A 25316-nucleotide genomic window follows, 5' to 3' on the forward strand; every position below is an offset into this window, starting at 1 on the left:
TCTGTGAGTGCAACTCACACATCCCAAAGTGGTTGCTGAGAATGATTCTCTCTAGTTTTTATACGAAGATATTTCCTTTTCTACCGTAGGCCCAAAATTGCTTGAAATCTCCACTTGGAAATTCCACAAAAAGAGGGTTTCAAATCTGCTCTGTCTAAAGTAAGGTTCAACTCTGTGAGTTGAACACATGCAGCCCAAAGAAGTTACTGAGAATTCTTCTGTCTAGCGTTATATGCAGAAATCCCGTTTCCAACGAAATCCTCAAAGAGGTCCAAATATCCACTTGCAGACTTTACAAACAGAGTGTTTCCAATCTGCTCTATGAAAACATAGGTTAAACTCTGTGAGAGGAACGCACACATCCCAAAGTGTTTGCTGAGAATGATTCCCTCTAGTTTTTATATGAAGATATTTCCTTTTCTACCATAGGCCCAAATCTCTTGAAATCTCCACTTGCAAATTCCACAAAAAGAGGGTTTCAAATCTGCTCTGTCTAAAGGAAGGTTCAACTCTGTGTATTGAACACACGCAGGCCAAAGAAGTTACTGAGAATTCTTCTGTCTAGCGTTATATGCAGAAATCGCGTTTCCAACGATATCCTCAAAGAGGTCCAAATATCCAATTGCAGGCTTTACAAAGAGAGTGTTTCCAAACTGCTCTATGAAAACAAAGGTTAAACTCTGTGAGTGGAACTCACAAATCCCAAAGTGGTTGCTGAGAATGATTCTCTCTAGTTTTTATACGAAGATATTTCCTTTTCTACCGTAGGCCCAAAATCGCTTGAAATCTCCACTTGGAAATTCCTCAAAAAGAGGGTTTCAAATCTGCTCTCTCTAAAGTAAGGTTCAACTCTGTGAGTTGAACACACGCAGCCCAAAGAAGTTACTGACAATTCTTCTGTCTAGCGTTATATGCAGAAATCCCGTTTCCAACGAAATCCTCAAAGAGGTCTCAATATCCACTTGCAGACTTTACAAACAGAGTGTTTCCAGACTGCTCTATGAAAACAAAGGTTAAACACTGTGAGTGGAACTCACACATCTCAAAGTGGTTGCTGAGAATGATTCTCTCTAGTTTTTATACGAAGATATTTCCTTTTCAACCGTAGGCCCAAAATCGATTGAAATCTCCACTTGGAAATTCCACAAAAAGAGGGTTTCAAATCTGCTCTGTCTAAAGTAAGGTTCAACTCTGTCAGTTGAACACATGCAGCCCAAAGAAGTTACTGAGAATTCTTCTGTCTAGCGTTATATGCAGAAATCCCGTTTCCAACGAAATCCTCAAAGAGGTCCAAATATCCACTTGCAGGCTTTACAAACAGAGTGTTTCCAAACTGCTCTATGAACACAAAGGTTAAACTCTGTGAGTGGAACTCACACATCCCAAAGTGGTTGCTGAGAATGATTCTCTCTAGTTTTTATACGAAGATATTTCCTTTTCTACCGTAGGCCCAAAATCGCTTGAAATCTCCACTTGGAAATTCCACAAAAAGAGGGTTTCAAATCTGCTCTGTCTAAAGTAAGGTTCAACTCTGTCAGTTGAACACATGCAGCCCAAAGAAGTTACTGAGAATTCTTCTGTCTAGCGTTATATGCAGAAATCCCGTTTCCAACGAAATCCTCAAAGAGGTCCAAATATCCACTTGCAGGCTTTACAAACAGAGTGTTTCCAAACTGCTCTATGAACACAAAGGTTAAACTCTGTGAGTGCAACTCACACATCCCAAAGTGGTTGCTGAGAATGATTCTCTCTAGTTTTTATACGAAGATATTTCCTTTTCTACCGTAGGCCCAAAATCGCTTGAAATCTCCACTTGGAAATTCCACAAAAAGAGGGTTTCAAATCTGCTCTGTCTAAAGTAAGGTTCAACTCTGTGAGTTGAACACATGCAGCCCAAAGAAGTTACTGAGAATTCTTCTGTCTAGCGTTATATGCAGAAATCCCGTTTCCAACGAAATCCTCAAAGAGGTCCAAATATCCACTTGCAGACTTTACAAACAGAGTGTTTCCAATCTGCTCTATGAAAACATAGGTTAAACTCTGTGAGTGGAACGCACACATCCCAAAGAGTTTGCAGAGAATGATTCTCTCTAGTTTTTATACGAAGATATTTCCTTTTCTACCGTAGGCCCAAATAGCTTGAAATCTCCACTTGGAAATTCAAGAAAAAGAGGGTTTCAAATCTGCTCTGTCTAAAGTAAGGTTCAACTCTGTGAGTTGAACACAGGCAGCCCAAAGAAGTTACTGACAATTCTTCTGTCTAGCGTTATACGCAGAAATCCCGTTTCCAACAAAATCCTCAAAGAGGTCCAAATATCCACTTGCAGATTTTACAAATAGAGTGTTTCCAAACTGCTCTATGAAAACAAAGGTTAAACTCTGTGAGAGGAACGCACACATCCCAAAGTGTTTGCTGAGAATGATTCCCTCTAGTTTTTATATGAAGATATTTCCTTTTCTACCATAGGCCCAAATCTCTTGAAATCTCCACTTGCAAATTCCACAAAAAGAGGGTTTCAAATCTGCTCTGTCTAAAGGAAGGTTCAACTCTGTGTATTGAACACACGCAGGCCAAAGAAGTTACTGAGAATTCTTCTGTCTAGCGTTATATGCAGAAATCCCGTTTCCAACGATATCCTCAAAGAGGTCCAAATATCCAATTGCAGGCTTTACAAACAGAGTGTTTCCAAACTGCTCTATGAAAACAAAGGTTAAACTCTGTGAGTGGAACTCACAAATCCCAAAGTGGTTGCTGAGAATGATTCTCTCTAGTTTTTATACGAAGATATTTCCTTTTCTACCGTAGGCCCAAAATCGCTTGAAATCTCCACTTGGAAATTCCTCAAAAAGAGGGTTTCAAATCTGCTCTCTCTAAAGTAAGGTTCAACTCTGTGAGTTGAACACACGCAGCCCAAAGAAGTTACTGACAATTCTTCTGTCTAGCGTTATATGCAGAAATCCCGTTTCCAACGAAATCCTCAAAGAGGTCTCAATATCCACTTGCAGACTTTACAAACAGAGTGTTTCCAGACTGCTCTATGAAAACAAAGGTTAAACACTGTGAGTGGAACTCACACATCTCAAAGTGGTTGCTGAGAATGATTCTCTCTAGTTTTTATACGAAGATATTTCCTTTTCAACCGTAGGCCCAAAATCGATTGAAATCTCCACTTGGAAATTCCACAAAAAGAGGGTTTCAAATCTGCTCTGTCTAAAGTAAGGTTCAACTCTGTGAGTTGAACACATGCAGCCCAAAGAAGTTACTGAGAATTCTTCTGTCTAGCGTTATATGCAGAAATCCCGTTTCCAACGAAATCCTCAAAGAGGTCCAAATATCCACTTGCAGGCTTTACAAACAGAGTGTTTCCAAACTGCTCTATGAACACAAAGGTTAAACTCTGTGAGTGGAACTCACACATCCCAAAGTGGTTGCTGAGAATGATTCTCTCTAGTTTTTATACGAAGATATTTCCTTTTCTACCGTAGGCCCAAAATCGCTTGAAATCTCCACTTGGAAATTCCACAAAAAGAGGGTTTCAAATCTGCTCTGTCTAAAGTAAGGTTCAACTCTGTGAGTTGAACACATGCAGCCCAAAGAAGTTACTGAGAATTCTTCTGTCTAGCGTTATATGCAGAAATCCCGTTTCCAACGAAATCCTCAAAGAGGTCCAAATATCCACTTGCAGACTTTACAAACAGAGTGTTTCCAATCTGCTCTATGAAAACATAGGTTAAACTCTGTGAGTGGAACGCACACATCCCAAAGAGTTTGCAGAGAATGATTCTCTCTAGTTTTTATACGAAGATATTTCCTTTTCTACCGTAGGCCCAAATAGCTTGAAATCTCCACTTGGAAATTCAAGAAAAAGAGGGTTTCAAATCTGCTCTGTCTAAAGTAAGGTTCAACTCTGTGAGTTGAACACAGGCAGCCCAAAGAAGTTACTGACAATTCTTCTGTCTAGCGTTATACGCAGAAATCCCGTTTCCAACAAAATCCTCAAAGAGGTCCAAATATCCACTTGCAGATTTTACAAATAGAGTGTTTCCAAACTGCTCTATGAAAACAAAGGTTAAACTCTGTGAGAGGAACGCACACATCCCAAAGTGTTTGCTGAGAATGATTCCCTCTAGTTTTTATATGAAGATATTTCCTTTTCTACCATAGGCCCAAATCTCTTGAAATCTCCACTTGCAAATTCCACAAAAAGAGGGTTTCAAATCTGCTCTGTCTAAAGGAAGGTTCAACTCTGTGTATTGAACACACGCAGGCCAAAGAAGTTACTGAGAATTCTTCTGTCTAGCGTTATATGCAGAAATCCCGTTTCCAACGATATCCTCAAAGAGGTCCAAATATCCAATTGCAGGCTTTACAAACAGAGTGTTTCCAAACTGCTCTATGAAAACAAAGGTTAAACTCTGTGAGTGGAACTCACAAATCCCAAAGTGGTTGCTGAGAATGATTCTCTCTAGTTTTTATACGAAGATATTTCCTTTTCTACCGTAGGCCCAAAATCGCTTGAAATCTCCACTTTGAAATTCCTCAAAAAGAGGGTTTCAAATCTGCTCTCTCTAAAGTAAGGTTCAACTCTGTGAGTTGAACACACGCAGCCCAAAGAAGTTACTGACAATTCTTCTGTCTAGCGTTATATGCAGAAATCCCGTTTCCAACGAAATCCTCAAAGAGGTCTCAATATCCACTTGCAGACTTTACAAACAGAGTGTTTCCAGACTGCTCTATGAAAACAAAGGTTAAACACTGTGAGTGGAACTCACACATCTCAAAGTGGTTGCTGAGAATGATTCTCTCTAGTTTTTATACGAAGATATTTCCTTTTCAACCGTAGGCCCAAAATCGATTGAAATCTCCACTTGGAAATTCCACAAAAAGAGGGTTTCAAATCTGCTCTGTCTAAAGTAAGGTTCAACTCTGTCAGTTGAACACATGCAGCCCAAAGAAGTTACTGAGAATTCTTCTGTCTAGCGTTATATGCAGAAATCCCGTTTCCAACGAAATCCTCAAAGAGGTCCAAATATCCACTTGCAGGCTTTACAAACAGAGTGTTTCCAAACTGCTCTATGAACACAAAGGTTAAACTCTGTGAGTGGAACTCACACATCCCAAAGTGGTTGCTGAGAATGATTCTCTCTAGTTTTTATACGAAGATATTTCCTTTTCTACCGTACGCCCAAAATCGCTTGAAATCTCCACTTGGAAATTCCACAAAAAGAGGGTTTCAAATCTGCTCTGTCTAAAGTAAGGTTCAACTCTGTCAGTTGAACACATGGAGCCCAAAGAAGTTACTGACAATTCTTCTGTCTAGCGTTATATGCAGAAATCCCGTTTCCAACGAAATCCTCAAAGAGGTCCAAATATCCACTTGCAGACTTTACAAACAGGGTGTTTCCAATCTGCTCTATGAAAACATAGGTTAAACTCGGTGAGTGGAACGCACACATCCCAAAGAGTTTGCAGAGAATGATTCTCTCTAGTTTTTATACGAAGATATTTCCTTTTCTACCGTAGGCCCAAATCGCTTGAAATCTCCACTTGGAAATTCAAGAAAAAGAGGGTTTCAAATCTGCTCTGTCTAAAGTAAGGTTCAACTCTGTGAGTTGAACACAGGCAGCCCAAAGAAGTTACTGACAATTCTTCTGTCTAGCGTTATACGCAGAAATCCCGTTTCCAACAAAATCCTCAAAGAGGTCCAGATATCCACTTGCAGATTTTACAAATATAGTGTTTCCAAACTGCTCTATGAAAACAAAGGTTAAACTCTGTGAGAGGAACGCACACATCCCAAAGTGTTTGCTGAGAATGATTCCCTCTAGTTTTTATATGAAGATATTTCCTTTTCTACCATAGGCCCAAATCTCTTGAAATCTCCACTTGCAAATTCCAGAAAAAGAGGGTTTCAAATCTGCTCTGTCTAAAGGAAGGTTCAACTCTGTGTATTGAACACACGCAGGCCAAAGAAGTTACTGAGAATTCTTCTGTCTAGCGTTATATGCAGAAATCCCGTTTCCAACGATATCCTCAAAGAGGTCCAAATATCCAATTGCAGGCTTTACAAACAGAGTGTTTCCAAACTGCTCTATGAAAACAAAGGTTAAACTCTGTGGGTGGAACTCACAAATCCCAAAGTGGTTGCTGAGAATGATTCTCTCTAGTTTTTATACGAAGATATTTCCTTTTCTACCGTAGGCCCAAAATAGCTTGAAATCTCCACTTGGAAATTCCACAAAAAGAGGGTTTCAAATCTGCTCTGTCTAAAGTAAGGTTCAACTCTGTGAGTTGAACACACGCAGCCCAAAGAAGTTACTGACAATTCTTCTGTCTAGCGTTATATGCAGAAATCCCGTTTCCAACGAAATCCTCAAAGAGGTCTCAATATCCACTTGCAGACTTTACAAACAGAGTGTTTCCAGACTGCTCTATGAAAACAAAGGTTAAACACTGTGAGTGGAACTCACACATCTCAAAGTGGTTGCTGAGAATGATTCTCTCTAGTTTTTATACGAAGATATTTCCTTTTCAACCGTAGGCCCAAAATCGATTGAAATCTCCACTTGGAAATTCCACAAAAAGAGGGTTTCAAATCTGCTCTGTCTAAAGTAAGGTTCAACTCTGTCAGTTGAACACATGCAGCCCAAAGAAGTTACTGAGAATTCTTCTGTCTAGCGTTATATGCAGAAATCCCGTTTCCAACGAAATCCTCAAAGAGGTCCAAATATCCACTTGCAGGCTTTACAAACAGAGTGTTTCCAAACTGCTCTATGAACACAAAGGTTAAACTCTGTGAGTGGAACTCACACATCCCAAAGTGGTTGCTGAGAATGATTCTCTCTAGTTTTTATACGAAGATATTTCCTTTTCTACCGTAGGCCCAAAATCGCTTGAAATCTCCACTTGGAAATTCCACAAAAAGAGGGTTTCAAATCTGCTCTGTCTAAAGTAAGGTTCAACTCTGTCAGTTGAACACATGCAGCCCAAAGAAGTTACTGAGAATTCTTCTGTCTAGCGTTATATGCAGAAATACCGTTTCCAACGAAATCCTCAAAGAGGTCCAAATATCCACTTGCAGGCTTTACAAACAGAGTGTTTCCAAACTGCTCTATGAACACAATGGTTAAACTCTGTGAGTGCAACTCACACATCCCAAAGTGGTTGCTGAGAATGATTCTCTCTAGTTTTTATACGAAGATATTTCCTTTTCTACCGTAGGCCCAAAATTGCTTGAAATCTCCACTTGGAAATTCCACAAAAAGAGGGTTTCAAATCTGCTCTGTCTAAAGTAAGGTTCAACTCTGTGAGTTGAACACATGCAGCCCAAAGAAGTTACTGAGAATTCTTCTGTCTAGCGTTATATGCAGAAATCCCGTTTCCAACGAAATCCTCAAAGAGGTCCAAATATCCACTTGCAGACTTTACAAACAGAGTGTTTCCAATCTGCTCTATGAAAACATAGGTTAAACTCTGTGAGAGGAACGCACACATCCCAAAGTGTTTGCTGAGAATGATTCCCTCTAGTTTTTATATGAAGATATTTCCTTTTCTACCATAGGCCCAAATCTCTTGAAATCTCCACTTGCAAATTCCACAAAAAGAGGGTTTCAAATCTGCTCTGTCTAAAGGAAGGTTCAACTCTGTGTATTGAACACACGCAGGCCAAAGAAGTTACTGAGAATTCTTCTGTCTAGCGTTATATGCAGAAATCGCGTTTCCAACGATATCCTCAAAGAGGTCCAAATATCCAATTGCAGGCTTTACAAAGAGAGTGTTTCCAAACTGCTCTATGAAAACAAAGGTTAAACTCTGTGAGTGGAACTCACAAATCCCAAAGTGGTTGCTGAGAATGATTCTCTCTAGTTTTTATACGAAGATATTTCCTTTTCTACCGTAGGCCCAAAATCGCTTGAAATCTCCACTTGGAAATTCCTCAAAAAGAGGGTTTCAAATCTGCTCTCTCTAAAGTAAGGTTCAACTCTGTGAGTTGAACACACGCAGCCCAAAGAAGTTACTGACAATTCTTCTGTCTAGCGTTATATGCAGAAATCCCGTTTCCAACGAAATCCTCAAAGAGGTCTCAATATCCACTTGCAGACTTTACAAACAGAGTGTTTCCAGACTGCTCTATGAAAACAAAGGTTAAACACTGTGAGTGGAACTCACACATCTCAAAGTGGTTGCTGAGAATGATTCTCTCTAGTTTTTATACGAAGATATTTCCTTTTCAACCGTAGGCCCAAAATCGATTGAAATCTCCACTTGGAAATTCCACAAAAAGAGGGTTTCAAATCTGCTCTGTCTAAAGTAAGGTTCAACTCTGTCAGTTGAACACATGCAGCCCAAAGAAGTTACTGAGAATTCTTCTGTCTAGCGTTATATGCAGAAATCCCGTTTCCAACGAAATCCTCAAAGAGGTCCAAATATCCACTTGCAGGCTTTACAAACAGAGTGTTTCCAAACTGCTCTATGAACACAAAGGTTAAACTCTGTGAGTGGAACTCACACATCCCAAAGTGGTTGCTGAGAATGATTCTCTCTAGTTTTTATACGAAGATATTTCCTTTTCTACCGTAGGCCCAAAATCGCTTGAAATCTCCACTTGGAAATTCCACAAAAAGAGGGTTTCAAATCTGCTCTGTCTAAAGTAAGGTTCAACTCTGTCAGTTGAACACATGCAGCCCAAAGAAGTTACTGAGAATTCTTCTGTCTAGCGTTATATGCAGAAATACCGTTTCCAACGAAATCCTCAAAGAGGTCCAAATATCCACTTGCAGGCTTTACAAACAGAGTGTTTCCAAACTGCTCTATGAACACAATGGTTAAACTCTGTGAGTGCAACTCACACATCCCAAAGTGGTTGCTGAGAATGATTCTCTCTAGTTTTTATACGAAGATATTTCCTTTTCTACCGTAGGCCCAAAATTGCTTGAAATCTCCACTTGGAAATTCCACAAAAAGAGGGTTTCAAATCTGCTCTGTCTAAAGTAAGGTTCAACTCTGTGAGTTGAACACATGCAGCCCAAAGAAGTTACTGAGAATTCTTCTGTCTAGCGTTATATGCAGAAATCCCGTTTCCAACGAAATCCTCAAAGAGGTCCAAATATCCACTTGCAGACTTTACAAACAGAGTGTTTCCAATCTGCTCTATGAAAACATAGGTTAAACTCTGTGAGAGGAACGCACACATCCCAAAGTGTTTGCTGAGAATGATTCCCTCTAGTTTTTATATGAAGATATTTCCTTTTCTACCATAGGCCCAAATCTCTTGAAATCTCCACTTGCAAATTCCACAAAAAGAGGGTTTCAAATCTGCTCTGTCTAAAGGAAGGTTCAACTCTGTGTATTGAACACACGCAGGCCAAAGAAGTTACTGAGAATTCTTCTGTCTAGCGTTATATGCAGAAATCGCGTTTCCAACGATATCCTCAAAGAGGTCCAAATATCCAATTGCAGGCTTTACAAAGAGAGTGTTTCCAAACTGCTCTATGAAAACAAAGGTTAAACTCTGTGAGTGGAACTCACAAATCCCAAAGTGGTTGCTGAGAATGATTCTCTCTAGTTTTTATACGAAGATATTTCCTTTTCTACCGTAGGCCCAAAATCGCTTGAAATCTCCACTTGGAAATTCCTCAAAAAGAGGGTTTCAAATCTGCTCTCTCTAAAGTAAGGTTCAACTCTGTGAGTTGAACACACGCAGCCCAAAGAAGTTACTGACAATTCTTCTGTCTAGCGTTATATGCAGAAATCCCGTTTCCAACGAAATCCTCAAAGAGGTCTCAATATCCACTTGCAGACTTTACAAACAGAGTGTTTCCAGACTGCTCTATGAAAACAAAGGTTAAACACTGTGAGTGGAACTCACACATCTCAAAGTGGTTGCTGAGAATGATTCTCTCTAGTTTTTATACGAAGATATTTCCTTTTCAACCGTAGGCCCAAAATCGATTGAAATCTCCACTTGGAAATTCCACAAAAAGAGGGTTTCAAATCTGCTCTGTCTAAAGTAAGGTTCAACTCTGTCAGTTGAACACATGCAGCCCAAAGAAGTTACTGAGAATTCTTCTGTCTAGCGTTATATGCAGAAATCCCGTTTCCAACGAAATCCTCAAAGAGGTCCAAATATCCACTTGCAGGCTTTACAAACAGAGTGTTTCCAAACTGCTCTATGAACACAAAGGTTAAACTCTGTGAGTGGAACTCACACATCCCAAAGTGGTTGCTGAGAATGATTCTCTCTAGTTTTTATACGAAGATATTTCCTTTTCTACCGTAGGCCCAAAATCGCTTGAAATCTCCACTTGGAAATTCCACAAAAAGAGGGTTTCAAATCTGCTCTGTCTAAAGTAAGGTTCAACTCTGTCAGTTGAACACATGCAGCCCAAAGAAGTTACTGAGAATTCTTCTGTCTAGCGTTATATGCAGAAATCCCGTTTCCAACGAAATCCTCAAAGAGGTCCAAATATCCACTTGCAGGCTTTACAAACAGAGTGTTTCCAAACTGCTCTATGAACACAAAGGTTAAACTCTGTGAGTGCAACTCACACATCCCAAAGTGGTTGCTGAGAATGATTCTCTCTAGTTTTTATACGAAGATATTTCCTTTTCTACCGTAGGCCCAAAATCGCTTGAAATCTCCACTTGGAAATTCCACAAAAAGAGGGTTTCAAATCTGCTCTGTCTAAAGTAAGGTTCAACTCTGTGAGTTGAACACATGCAGCCCAAAGAAGTTACTGAGAATTCTTCTGTCTAGCGTTATATGCAGAAATCCCGTTTCCAACGAAATCCTCAAAGAGGTCCAAATATCCACTTGCAGACTTTACAAACAGAGTGTTTCCAATCTGCTCTATGAAAACATAGGTTAAACTCTGTGAGTGGAACGCACACATCCCAAAGAGTTTGCAGAGAATGATTCTCTCTAGTTTTTATACGAAGATATTTCCTTTTCTACCGTAGGCCCAAATAGCTTGAAATCTCCACTTGGAAATTCAAGAAAAAGAGGGTTTCAAATCTGCTCTGTCTAAAGTAAGGTTCAACTCTGTGAGTTGAACACAGGCAGCCCAAAGAAGTTACTGACAATTCTTCTGTCTAGCGTTATACGCAGAAATCCCGTTTCCAACAAAATCCTCAAAGAGGTCCAAATATCCACTTGCAGATTTTACAAATAGAGTGTTTCCAAACTGCTCTATGAAAACAAAGGTTAAACTCTGTGAGAGGAACGCACACATCCCAAAGTGTTTGCTGAGAATGATTCCCTCTAGTTTTTATATGAAGATATTTCCTTTTCTACCATAGGCCCAAATCTCTTGAAATCTCCACTTGCAAATTCCACAAAAAGAGGGTTTCAAATCTGCTCTGTCTAAAGGAAGGTTCAACTCTGTGTATTGAACACACGCAGGCCAAAGAAGTTACTGAGAATTCTTCTGTCTAGCGTTATATGCAGAAATCCCGTTTCCAACGATATCCTCAAAGAGGTCCAAATATCCAATTGCAGGCTTTACAAACAGAGTGTTTCCAAACTGCTCTATGAAAACAAAGGTTAAACTCTGTGAGTGGAACTCACAAATCCCAAAGTGGTTGCTGAGAATGATTCTCTCTAGTTTTTATACGAAGATATTTCCTTTTCTACCGTAGGCCCAAAATCGCTTGAAATCTCCACTTGGAAATTCCTCAAAAAGAGGGTTTCAAATCTGCTCTCTCTAAAGTAAGGTTCAACTCTGTGAGTTGAACACACGCAGCCCAAAGAAGTTACTGACAATTCTTCTGTCTAGCGTTATATGCAGAAATCCCGTTTCCAACGAAATCCTCAAAGAGGTCTCAATATCCACTTGCAGACTTTACAAACAGAGTGTTTCCAGACTGCTCTATGAAAACAAAGGTTAAACACTGTGAGTGGAACTCACACATCTCAAAGTGGTTGCTGAGAATGATTCTCTCTAGTTTTTATACGAAGATATTTCCTTTTCAACCGTAGGCCCAAAATCGATTGAAATCTCCACTTGGAAATTCCACAAAAAGAGGGTTTCAAATCTGCTCTGTCTAAAGTAAGGTTCAACTCTGTGAGTTGAACACATGCAGCCCAAAGAAGTTACTGAGAATTCTTCTGTCTAGCGTTATATGCAGAAATCCCGTTTCCAACGAAATCCTCAAAGAGGTCCAAATATCCACTTGCAGGCTTTACAAACAGAGTGTTTCCAAACTGCTCTATGAACACAAAGGTTAAACTCTGTGAGTGGAACTCACACATCCCAAAGTGGTTGCTGAGAATGATTCTCTCTAGTTTTTATACGAAGATATTTCCTTTTCTACCGTAGGCCCAAAATCGCTTGAAATCTCCACTTGGAAATTCCACAAAAAGAGGGTTTCAAATCTGCTCTGTCTAAAGTAAGGTTCAACTCTGTCAGTTGAACACATGCAGCCCAAAGAAGTTACTGAGAATTCTTCTGTCTAGCGTTATATGCAGAAATCCCGTTTCCAACGAAATCCTCAAAGAGGTCCAAATATCCACTTGCAGACTTTACAAACAGGGTGTTTCCAATCTGCTCTATGAAAACATAGGTTAAACTCGGTGAGTGGAACGCACACATCCCAAAGAGTTTGCAGAGAATGATTCTCTCTAGTTTTTATAGGAAGATATTTCCTTTTCTACCGTAGGCCCAAATCGCTTGAAATCTCCACTTGGAAATTCAAGAAAAAGAGGGTTTCAAATCTGCTCTGTCTAAAGTAAGGTTCAACTCTGTGAGTTGAACACAGGCAGCCCAAAGAAGTTACTGACAATTCTTCTGTCTAGCGTTATACGCAGAAATCCCGTTTCCAACAAAATCCTCAAAGAGGTCCAGATATCCACTTGCAGATTTTACAAATAGAGTGTTTCCAAACTGCTCTATGAAAACAAAGGTTAAACTCTGTGAGAGGAACGCACACATCCCAAAGTGTTTGCTGAGAATGATTCCCTCTAGTTTTTATATGAAGATATTTCCTTTTCTACCATAGGCCCAAATCTCTTGAAATCTCCACTTGCAAATTCCACAAAAAGAGGGTTTCAAATCTGCTCTGTCTAAAGGAAGGTTCAACTCTGTGTATTGAACACACGCAGGCCAAAGAAGTTACTGAGAATTCTTCTGTCTAGCGTTATATGCAGAAATCCCGTTTCCAACGATATCCTCAAAGAGGTCCAAATATCCAATTGCAGGCTTTACAAACAGAGTGTTTCCAAACTGCTCTATGAAAACAAAGGTTAAACTCTGTGAGTGGAACTCACAAATCCCAAAGTGGTTGCTGAGAATGATTCTCTCTTGTTTTTATACGAAGATATTTCCTTTTCTACCGTAGGCCCAAAATAGCTTGAAATCTCCACTTGGAAATTCCACAAAAAGAGGGTTTCAAATCTGCTCTGTCTAAAGTAAGGTTCAACTCTGTGAGTTGAACACACGCAGCCCAAAGAAGTTACTGACAATTCTTCTGTCTAGCGTTATATGCAGAAATCCCGTTTCCAACGAAATCCTCAAAGAGGTCTCAATATCCACTTGCAGACTTTACAAACAGAGTGTTTCCAGACTGCTCTATGAAAACAAAGGTTAAACACTGTGAGTGGAACTCACACATCTCAAAGTGGTTGCTGAGAATGATTCTCTCTAGTTTTTATACGAAGATATTTCCTTTTCAACCGTAGGCCCAAAATCGATTGAAATCTCCACTTGGAAATTCCACAAAAAGAGGGTTTCAAATCTACTCTGTCTAAAGTAAGGTTCAACTCTGTCAGTTGAACACATGCAGCCCAAAGAAGTTACTGAGAATTCTTCTGTCTAGCGTTATATGCAGAAATCCCGATTCCAACGAAATCCTCAAAGAGGTCCAAATATCCACTTGCAGGCTTTACAAACAGAGTGTTTCCAAACTGCTCTATGAAAACAAAGGTTAAACACTGTGAGTGGAACTCACACATCTCAAAGTGGTTGCTGAGAATGATTCTCTCTAGTTTTTATACGAAGATATTTCCTTTTCAACCGTAGGCCCAAAATCGATTGAAATCTCCACTTGGAAATTCCACAAAAAGAGGGTTTCAAATCTGCTCTGTCTAAAGTAAGGTTCAACTCTGTGAGTTGAACACATGCAGCCCAAAGAAGTTACTGAGAATTCTTCTGTCTAGCGTTATATGCAGAACTCCCGTTTCCAACGAAATCCTCAAAGAGGTCCAAATATCCACTTGCAGGCTTTACAAACAGGGTGTTTCCAATCTGCTCTATGAAAACATAGGTTAAACTCGGTGATTGGAACGCACACATCCCAAAGAGTTTGCAGAGAATGATTCTCTCTAGTTTTTATACGAAGATATTTCCTTTTCTACCGTAGGCCCAAATCGCTTGAAATCTCCACTTGGAAATTCAAGAAAAAGAGGGTTTCAAATCTGCTCTGTCTAAAGTAAGGTTCAACTCTGTGAGTTGAACACAGGCAGCCCAAAGAAGTTACTGACAATTCTTCTGTCTAGCGTTATACGCAGAAATCCCGTTTCCAACAAAATCCTCAAAGAGGTCCAGATATCCACTTGCAGATTTTACAAATAGAGTGTTTCCAAACTGCTCTATGAAAACAAAGGTTAAACTCTGTGAGAGGAACGCACACATCCCAAAGTGTTTGCTGAGAATGATTCCCTCTAGTTTTTATATGAAGATATTTCCTTTTCTACCATAGGCCCAAATCTCTTGAAATCTCCACTTGCAAATTCCACAAAAAGAGGGTTTCAAATCTGCTCTGTCTAAAGGAAGGTTCAACTCTGTGTATTGAACACACGCAGGCCAAAGAAGTTACTGAGAATTCTTCTGTCTAGCGTTATATGCAGAAATCCCGTTTCCAACGATATCCTCAAAGAGGTCCAAATATCCAATTGCAGGCTTTACAAACAGAGTGTTTCCAAACTGCTCTATGAAAACAAAGGTTAAACTCTGTGAGTGGAACTCACAAATCCCAAAGTGGTTGCTGAGAATGATTCTCTCTAGTTTTTATACGAAGATATTTCCTTTTCTACCGTAGGCCCAAAATCGCTTGAAATCTCCACTTGGAAATTCCACAAAAAGAGGGTTTCAAATCTGCTCTGTCTAAAGTAAGGTTCAACTCTGTGAGTTGAACACACGCAGCCCAAATAAGTTGCTGACAATTCTTCTGTGTAGCGTTATATGCAGAAATCCCGTTTCCAACGAAATCCTCAAAGACGTCTCAATATCCACTTGCAGACTTTACAAACAGAGTGTTTCCAGACTGCTCTATGAAAACAAAGGTTAAACACTGTGAGTGGAACTCACACATCTCAAAGTGGTTGCTGAGAATGATTCTCTCTAGTTTTTATACGAAGATACTTCCTTTTCAACCGTAGGCCCAAAATCGATTGAAATCTCCACTTGGAAATTCCACAAAAAGAGGGTTTCAAATCTGCTCTGTCTAAAGTAAGGTTCAACTCTGTCAGTTGAACACATGCAGCCCAAAGAAGTTACTGAGAATTCTTCTGTCTAGCGTTATATGCAGAAATCCCGTTTCCAACGAAATCCTCAAAGAGGTCCAAATATCCACTTGCAGGCTTTACAAACAGAGTGTTTCCAAACTGCTCTATGAACACAAAGGTTAAACTCTGTGAGTGGAACTCACACATCCCAAAGTGGTTGCTGAGAATGATTCTCTCTAGTTTTTATACGAAGATATTTCCTTTTCTACCGTAGGCCCAAAATCGCTTGAAATCTCCACTTGGAAATTCCACAAAAAGAGGGTTTCAAATCTGCTCTGTCTAAAGTAAGGTTCAACTCTGTCAGTTGAACACATGCAGCCCAAAGAAGTTACTGAGAATTCTTCTGTCTAGCGTTATATGCAGAAATCCCGTTTCCAACGAAATCCTCAATGAGGTCCAAATATCCACCTGCAGGCTTTACAATCAGAGTGTTTCCAAACTGCTCTATGAACACAAAGGTTAAACTCTGTGAGTGGAACTCACACATCCCAAAGTGGTTGCTGAGAATGATTCTCTCTAGTTTTTATACGAAGATATTTCCTTTTCTACCGTAGGCCCAAATCGCTTGAAATCTCCCCTTGGAAATTCCACAAAAAGAGGGTTTCTAATCTGCTCTTTCTAAAGGAAGGTTCAACTCTGTGAGTTGAACACACGCAGCCCAAAGAAGTTACTGAGAATTCTTCTGTCTAGCGTTATATGCAGAAATCCCATTTCCAACGAAATCCTCAAAGAGGTCCAAATATCCACTTGCAGACTTTACAAACAGAGTGTTTCCAATCTGCTCTATGAAAACATAGGTTAAACTCTGTGAGTGGAACGCACACATCCCAAAGAGTTTGCAGAGAATGATTCTCTCTAGTTTTTATAGGAAGATATTTCCTTTTCTACCGTAGGCCCAAATCGCTTGAAATCTCCACTTGGAAATTCAAGAAAAAGAGGGTTTCAAATCTGCCCTGTCTAAAGTAAGGTTCAACTCTGTGAGTTGAACACAGGCAGCCCAAAGAAGTTACTGACAATTCTTCTGTCTAGCGTTATACGCAGAAATCCCGTTTCCAACAAAATCCTCAAAGAGATCCAGATATCCACTTGCAGATTTTACAAATAGAGTGTTTCCAAACTGCTCTATGAAAACAAAGGTTAAACTCTGTGAGAGGAACGCACACATCCCAAAGTGTTTGCTGAGAATGATTCCCTCTAGTTTTTATATGAAGATATTTCCTTTTCTACCATAGGCCCAAATCTCTTGAAATCTCCACTTGCAAATTCCACAAAAAGAGGGTTTCAAATCTGCTCTGTCTAAAGGAAGGTTCAACTCTGTGTATTGAACACACGCAGGCCAAAGAAGTTACTGAGAATTCTTCTGTCTAGCGTTATATGCAGAAATCCCGTTTCCAACGATATCCTCAAAGAGGTCCAAATATCCAATTGCAGGCTTTACAAACAGAGTGTTTCCAAACTGCTCTATGAAAACAAAGGTTAAACTCTGTGAGTGGAACTCACAAATCCCAAAGTGGTTGCTGAGAATGATTCTCTCTAGTTTTTATACGAAGATATTTCCTTTTCTACCGTAGGCCCAAAATCGCTTGAAATCTCCACTTGGAAATTCCTCAAAAAGAGGGTTTCAAATCTGCTCTGTCTAAAGTAAGGTTCAACTCTGTGAGTTGAACACACGCAGCCCAAAGAAGTTACTGACAATTCTTCTGTCTAGCGTTATATGCAGAAATCCCGTTTCCAACGAAATCCTCAAAGAGGTCTCAATATCCACTTGCAGACTTTACAAACAGAGTGTTTCCAGACTGCTCTATGAAAACAAAGGTTAAACACTGTGAGTGGAACTCACACATCTCAAAGTGGTTGCTGAGAATGATTCTCTCTAGTTTTTATACGAAGATATTTCCTTTTCTACCGTAGGCCCAAAATCGATTGAAATCTCCACTTGGAAATTCCACAAAAAGAGGGTTTCAAATCTGCTCTGTCTAAAGTAAGGTTCAACTCTGTCAGTTGAACACATGCAGCCCAAAGAAGTTACTGAGAATTCTTCTGTCTAGCGTTATATGCAGAAATCCCGTTTCCAACGAAATCCTCAAAGAGGTCCAAATATCCACTTGCAGGCTTTACAAACAGAGTGTTTCCAAACTGCTCTATGAACACAAAGGTTAAACTCTGTGAGTGGAACTCACACATCCCAAAGTGGTTGCTGAGAAAGATTCTCTCTAGTTTTTATACGAAGATATTTCCTTTTCTACCGTAGTCCCAAAATCGCTTGAAATCTCCACTTGGAAATTCCACAAAAAGAGGGTTTCAAATCTGCTCTGTCTAAAGTAAGGTTCAACTCTGTCAGTTGAACACATGCAGCCCTAAGTAGTTACTGAGAATTCTTCTGTCTAGCGTTATATGCAGAAATCCCGTTTCCAACGAAATCCTCAATGAGGTCCAAATATCCACTTGCAGGCTTTACAAACACAGTGTTTCCAAACTGCTCTATGAACACAAAGGTTAAACTCTGTGAGTGGAACTCACACATCCCAAAGTGGTGGCTGAGAATGATTCTCTCTAGTTTTTATACGAAGATATTTCCTTTTCTACCGTAGGCCCAAATCGCTTGAAATCTCCCCTTGGAAATTCCACAAAAAGAGGGTTTCAAATCTGCTCTTTCTAAAGGAAGGTTCAACTCTGTGAGTTGAACACACGCAGCCCAAAGATGTTACTGAGAATTCTTCTGTCTAGCGTTATATGCAGAAATCCCGTTTCCAACGAAATCCTCAAAGAGGTCTCAATATCCACTTGCAGACTTTACAAACAGAGTGTTTCCAGACTGCTCTATGAAAACAAAGGTTAAACACTGTGAGTGGAAATCACACATCTCAAAGTGGTTGCTGAGAATGATTCTCTCTAGTTTTTATACGAAGATACTTCCTTTTCAACCGTAGGCCCAAAATCGATTGAAATCTCCACTTGGAAATTCCACAAAAAGAGGGTTTCAAATCTGCTCTGTCTAAAGTAAGGTTCAACTCTGTCAGTTGAACACATGCAGCCCAAAGAAGTTACTGAGAATTCTTCTGTCTAGCGTTATATGCAGAAATCCCTTTTCCAACGAAATCCTCAAAGAGGTCTCAATATCCACTTGCAGACTTTACAAACAGAGTGTTTCCAGACTGCTCTATGAAAACAAAGGTTAAACACTGTGAGTGGAACTCACACATCTCAAAGTGGTTGCTGAGAATGATTCTCTCTAGTTTTTATACGAAGATATTTCCTTTTCAACCGTAAGCCCAAAATCGCTTGAAATCTCCACTTGGAAATTCCACAAAAAGAGGGTTTCAAATCTGCTCTGTCTAAAGTAAGGTTCAACTCTGTCAGTTGAACACATGCAGCCCAAAGAAGTTACTGAGAATTCTTCTGTCTAGCGTTATATGCAGAAATCCCGTTTCCAACGAAATCCTCAAAGAGGTCCAAATATCCACTTGCAGGCTTTACAAACAGAGTGTTTCCAAACTGCTCTATGAACACAAAGGTTAAACTCTGTGAGTGGAACTCACACATCCCAAAGTGGTTGCTGAGAATGATTCTCTCTAGTTTTTATACGAAGATATTTCCTTTTCTACCGTAGGCCCAAAATCGCTTGAAATCTCCACTTGGAAATTCCACAAAAAGAGGGTTTCAAATCTGCTCTGTCTAAAGTAAGGTTCAACTCTGTGAGTTGAACACATGCAGCCCAAAGAAGTTACTGAGAATTCTTCTGTCTAGCGTTATATGCAGAAATCCCGTTTCCAACGAAATCCTCCAAGAGGTCCAAATATCCACTTGCAGACTTTACAAACAGAGTGTTTCCAATCTGCTCTATGAAAACATAGGTTAAACTCTGTGAGTGGAACGCACACATTCCAAAGAGTTTGCAGAGAATGATTCTCTCTAGTTTTTATAGGAAGATATTTCCTTTTCTACCGTAGGCCCAAATCGCTTGAAATCTCCACTTGGAAATTCAAGAAAAAGAGGGTTTCAAATCTGCTCTGTCTAAAGTAAGGTTCAACTCTGTGAGTTGAACACAGGCAGCCCAAAGAAGTTACTGACAATTCTTCTGTCTAGCGTTATACGCAGAAATCCCGTTTCCAACAAAATCCTCAAAGAGGTCCAAATATCCACTTGCAGATTTTACAAATAGAGTGTTTCCAAACTGCTCTATGAAAACAAAGGTTAAACTCTGTGAGAGGAACGCACACATCCCAAAGTGTTTGCTGAGAATGATTCCCTCTAGTTTTTATATGAAGATATTTCCTTTTCTACCATAGGCCCAAATCTCTTGAAATCTCCACTTGCAAATTCCACAAAAAGAGGGTTTCAAATCTGCTCTGTCTAAAGGAAGGTTCAACTCTGTGTATTGAACACACGCAGGCCAAAGAAGTTACTGAGAATTCTTCTGTCTAGCGTTATATGCAGAAATCCCGTTTCCAACGATATCCTCAAAGAGGTCCAAATATCCAATTGCAGGCTTTACAAACAGAGTGTTTCCAAACTGCTCTATGAAAACAAAGGTTAAACTCTGTGAGTGGAACTCACAAATCCCAAAGTGGTTGCTGAGAATGATTCTCTCTAGTTTTTATACGAAGATATTTCCTTTTCTACCGTAGGCCCAAAATCGCTTGAAATCTCCACTTGGAAATTCCTCAAAAAGAGGGTTTCAAATCTGCTCTGTCTAAAGTAAGGTTCAACTCTGTGAGTTGAACACACGCAGCCCAAAGAAGTTACTGACAATTCTTCTGTCTAGCGTTATATGCAGAAATCCCGTTTCCAACGAAATCCTCAAAGAGGTCTCAATATCCACTTGCAGACTTTACAAACAGAGTGTTTCCAGACTGCTCTATGAAAACAAAGGTTAAACACTGTGAGTGGAACTCACACATCTCAAAGTGGTTGCTGAGAATGATTCTCTCTAGTTTTTATACGAAGATACTTCCTTTTCAACCGTAGGCCCAAAATCGATTGAAATCTCCACTTGGAAATTCCACAAAAAGAGGGTTTCAAATCTGCTCTGTCTAAAGTAAGGTTCAACTCTGTCAGTTGAACACATGCAGCCCAAAGAAGTTACTGAGAATTCTTCTGTCTAGCGTTATATGCAGAAATCCCGTTTCCAACGAAATCCTCAAAGAGGTCTCAATATCCACTTGCAGACTTTACAAACAGAGTGTTTCCAGACTGCTCTATGAAAACAAAGGTTAAACACTGTGAGTGGAACTCACACATCTCAAAGTGGTTGCTGAGAATGATTCTCTCTAGTTTTTATACGAAGATATTTCCTTTTCAACCGTAAGCCCAAAATCGCTTGAAATCTCCACTTGGAAATTCCACAAAAAGAGGGTTTCAAATCTGCTCTGTCTAAAGTAAGGTTCAACTCTGTCAGTTGAACACATGCAGCCCAAAGAAGTTACTGAGAATTCTTCTGTCTAGCGTTATATGCAGAAATACCGTTTCCAACGAAATCCTCAAAGAGGTCCAAATATCCACTTGCAGGCTTTACAAACAGAGTGTTTCCAAACTGCTCTATGAACACAAAGGTTAAACTCTGTGAGTGGAACTCACACATCCCAAAGTGGTTGCTGAGAATGATTCTCTCTAGTTTTTATACGAAGATATTTCCTTTTCTACCGTAGGCCCAAAATCGCTTGAAATCTCCACTTGGAAATTCCACAAAAAGAGGGTTTCAAATCTGCTCTGTCTAAAGTAAGGTTCAACTCTGTGAGTTGAACACATGCAGCCCAAAGAAGTTACTGAGAATTCTTCTGTCTAGCGTTATATGCAGAAATCCCGTTTCCAACGAAATCCTCAAAGAGGTCCAAATATCCACTTGCAGGCTTTACAAACAGAGTGTTTCCAAACTGCTCTATGAACACAAAGGTTAAACTCTGTGAGTGGAACTCACACATCCCAAAGTGGTTGCTGAGAATGATTCTCTCTAGTTTTTATACGAAGATATTTCCTTTTCTACCGTAGGCCCAAAATCGCTTGAAATCTCCACTTGGAAATTCCACAAAAAGAGGGTTTCAAATCTGCTCTGTCTAAAGTAAGGTTCAACTCTGTGAGTTGAACACATGCAGCCCAAAGAAGTTACTGAGAATTCTTCTGTCTAGCGTTATAAGCAGAAATCCCGTTTCCAACGAAATCCTCCAAGAGGTCCAAATATCCACTTGCAGACTTTACAAACAGAGTGTTTTCAATCTGCTCTATGAAAACATAGGTTAAACTCTGTGAGTGGAACGCACACATCCCAAAGAGTTTGCAGAGAATGATTCTCTCTAGTTTTTATAGGAAGATATTTCCTTTTCTACCGTAGGCCCAAATCGCTTGAAATCTCCACTTGGAAATTCAAGAAAAAGAGGGTTTCAAATCTGCTCTGTCTAAAGTAAGGTTCAACTCTGTGAGTTGAACACAGGCAGCCCAAAGAAGTTACTGACAATTCTTCTGTCTAGCGTTATACGCAGAAATCCCGTTTCCAACAAAATCCTCAAAGAGGTCCAAATATCCACTTGCAGATTTTACAAATAGAGTGTTTCCAAACTGCTCTATGAAAACAAAGGTTAAACTCTGTGAGAGGAACGCACACATCCCAAAGTGTTTGCTGAGAATGATTCCCTCTAGTTTTTATATGAAGATATTTCCTTTTCTACCATAGGCCCAAATCTCTTGAAATCTCCACTTGCAAATTCCACAAAAAGAGGGTTTCAAATCTGCTCTGTCTAAAGTAAGGTTCAACTCTGTCAGTTGAACACATGCAGCCCAAAGAAGTTACTGAGAATTCTTCTGTCTAGCGTTATATGCAGAAATCCCGTTTCCAACGAAATCCTCAAAGAGGTCTCAATATCCACTTGCAGACTTTACAAACAGAGTGTTTCCAGACTGCTCTATGAAAACAAAGGTTAAACACTGTGAGTGGAACTCACACATCTCAAAGTGGTTGCTGAGAATGATTCTCTCTAGTTTTTATACGAAGATATTTCCTTTTCAACCGTAAGCCCAAAATCGCTTGAAATCTCCACTTGGAAATTCCACAAAAAGAGGGTTTCAAATCTGCTCTGTCTAAAGGAAGGTTCAACTCTGTGTATTGAACACACGCAGGCCAAAGAAGTTACTGAGAATTCTTCTGTCTAGCGTTATATGCAGAAATCCCGTTTCCAACGATATCCTCAAAGAGGTCCAAATATCCAATTGCAGGCTTTACAAACAGAGTGTTTCCAAACTGCTCTATGAAAACAAAGGTTAAACTCTGTGAGTGGAACTCACAAATCCCAAAGTGGTTGCTGAGAATGATTCTCTCTAGTTTTTATACGAAGATATTTCCTTTTCTACCGTAGGCCCAAAATCGCTTGAAATCTCCACTTGGAAATTCCTCAAAAAGAGGGTTTCAAATCTGCTCTGTCTAAAGTAAGGTTCAACTCTGTGAGTTGAACACACGCAGCCCAAACAAGTTACTGACAATTCTTCTGTCTAGCGTTATATGCAGAAATCCCGTTTCCAACAAAATCCTCAAAGAGGTCTCAATATCCACTTGCAGAATTTACAAACAGAGTGTTTCCAAACTGCTCTATGAAAACAAAGGTTAAACACTGTGAGTGGAACTCACAAATCTCAAAGTGGTTGCTGAGAATGATTCTCTCTAGTTTTTATACGAAGATACTTCCTTTTCAACCGTAGGCCCAAAATCGATTGAAATCTCCACTTGGAAATTCCACAAAAAGAGGGTTTCAAATCTGCTCTGTCTAAAGTAAGGTTCAACTCTGTCAGTTGAACACATGCAGCCCAAAGAAGTTACTGAGAATTCTTCTGTCTAGCGTTATATGCAGAAATCCCGTTTCCAACGAAATCCTCAAAGAGGTCCAAATATCCACTTGCAGGCTTTACAAACAGAGTGTTTCCAAACTGCTCTATGAACACAAAGGTTAAACTCTGTGAGTGGAACTCACACATCCCAAAGTGGTTGCTGAGAATGATTCTCTCTAGTTTTTATACGAAGATATTTCCTTTTCTACCGTAGGCCCAAAATCGCTTGAAATCTCCACTTGGAAATTCCACAAAAAGAGGGTTTCAAATCTGCTCTGTCTAAAGTAAGGTTCAACACTGTCAGTTGAACACATGCAGCCCAAAGAAGTTACTGAGAATTCTTCTGTCTAGCGTTATATGCAGAAATCCCGTTTCCAACGAAATCCTCAAAGAGGTCCAAATATCCACCTGCAGGCTTTACAATCAGAGTGTTTCCAAACTGCTCTATGAAAACAAAGGTTAAACTCTGTGAGTGGAACTCACACATCCCAAAGTGGTTGCTGAGAATGATTCTCTCTAGTTTTTATACGAAGATATTTCCTTTTCAACCGTAAGCCCAAAATCGCTTGAAATCTCCACTTGGAAATTCCACAAAAAGAGGGTTTCAAATCTGCTCTGTCTAAAGTAAGGTTCAACTCTGTCAGTTGAACACATGCAGCCCAAAGAAGTTACTGAGAATTCTTCTGTCTAGCGTTATATGCAGAAATACCGTTTCCAACTAAATCCTCAAAGAGGTCCAAATATCCACTTGCAGGCTTTACGAACAGAGTGTTTCCAAACTGCTCTATGAAAACAAAGGTTAAACTCTGTGTGTGGAACTCACACATCCCAAAGTGGTTGCTGAGAATGATTCTCTCTAGTTTTTATACGAAGATATTTCCTTTTCTACCGTAGGCCCAAAATCGCTTGAAATCTCCACTTGGAAATTCCACAAAAAGAGGGTTTCAAATCTGCTCTGTCTAAAGTAAGGTTCAACTCTGTCAGTTGAACACATGCAGCCCAAAGAAGTTACTGAGAATTCTTCTGTCTAGCGTTATATGCAGAAATACCGTTTCCAACGAAATCCTCAAAGAGGTCCAAATATCCTCTTGCAGGCTTTACAAACAGAGTGTTTCCAAACTGCTCTATGAAAACAAAGGTTAAACTCTGTGAGTGGAACTCACACATCCCAAAGTGGTTGCTGAGAATGATTCTCTCTAGTTTTTATAGGAAGATATTTCCTTTTCTACCGTAGGCAAAAATCGCTTGAAATCTCCACTTGGAAATTCAAGAAAAAGAGGGTTTCAAATCTGCTCTGTCTAAAGTAAGGTTCAACTCAGTGAGTTGAACACAGGCAGCCCAAAGAAGTTACTGACAATTCTTCTGTCTAGCGTTATACGCAGAAATCCCGTTTCCAACAAAATCCTCAAAGAGGTCCAAATATCCACTTGCAGATTTTACAAATAGAGTGTTTCCAAACTGCTCTATGAAAACAAAGGTTAAACTCTGTGAGAGGAACGCACACATCCCAAAGTGTTTGCTGAGAATGATTCCCTCTAGTTTTTATATGAAGATATTTCCTTTTCTACCATAGGCCCAAATCTCTTGAAATCTCCACTTGCAAATTCCACAAAAAGAGGGTTTCAAATCTGCTCTGTCTAAAGGAAGGTTCAACTCTGTGTATTGAACACACGCAGGCCAAAGAAGTTACTGAGAATTCTTCTGTCTAGCGTTATATGCAGAAATCCCGTTTCCAACGATATCCTCAAAGAGGTCCAAATATCCAATTGCAGGCTTTACAAACAGAGTGTTTCCAAACTGCTCTATGAAAACAAAGGTTAAACTCTGTGAGTGGAACTCACAAATCCCAAAGTGGTTGCTGAGAATGATTCTCTCTAGTTTTTATACGAAGATATTTCCTTTTCTACCGTAGGCCCAAAATCGCTTGAAATCTCCACTTGGAAATTCCTCAAAAAGAGGGTTTCAAATCTGCTCTGTCTAAAGTAAGGTTCAACTCTGTGAGTT

The sequence above is a fragment of the Gorilla gorilla genome, chromosome 20 (genome assembly GCF_029281585.2).
Source record: "Gorilla gorilla gorilla isolate KB3781 chromosome 20, NHGRI_mGorGor1-v2.1_pri, whole genome shotgun sequence".
NCBI lineage: Eukaryota > Metazoa > Chordata > Mammalia > Primates > Hominidae > Gorilla > Gorilla gorilla.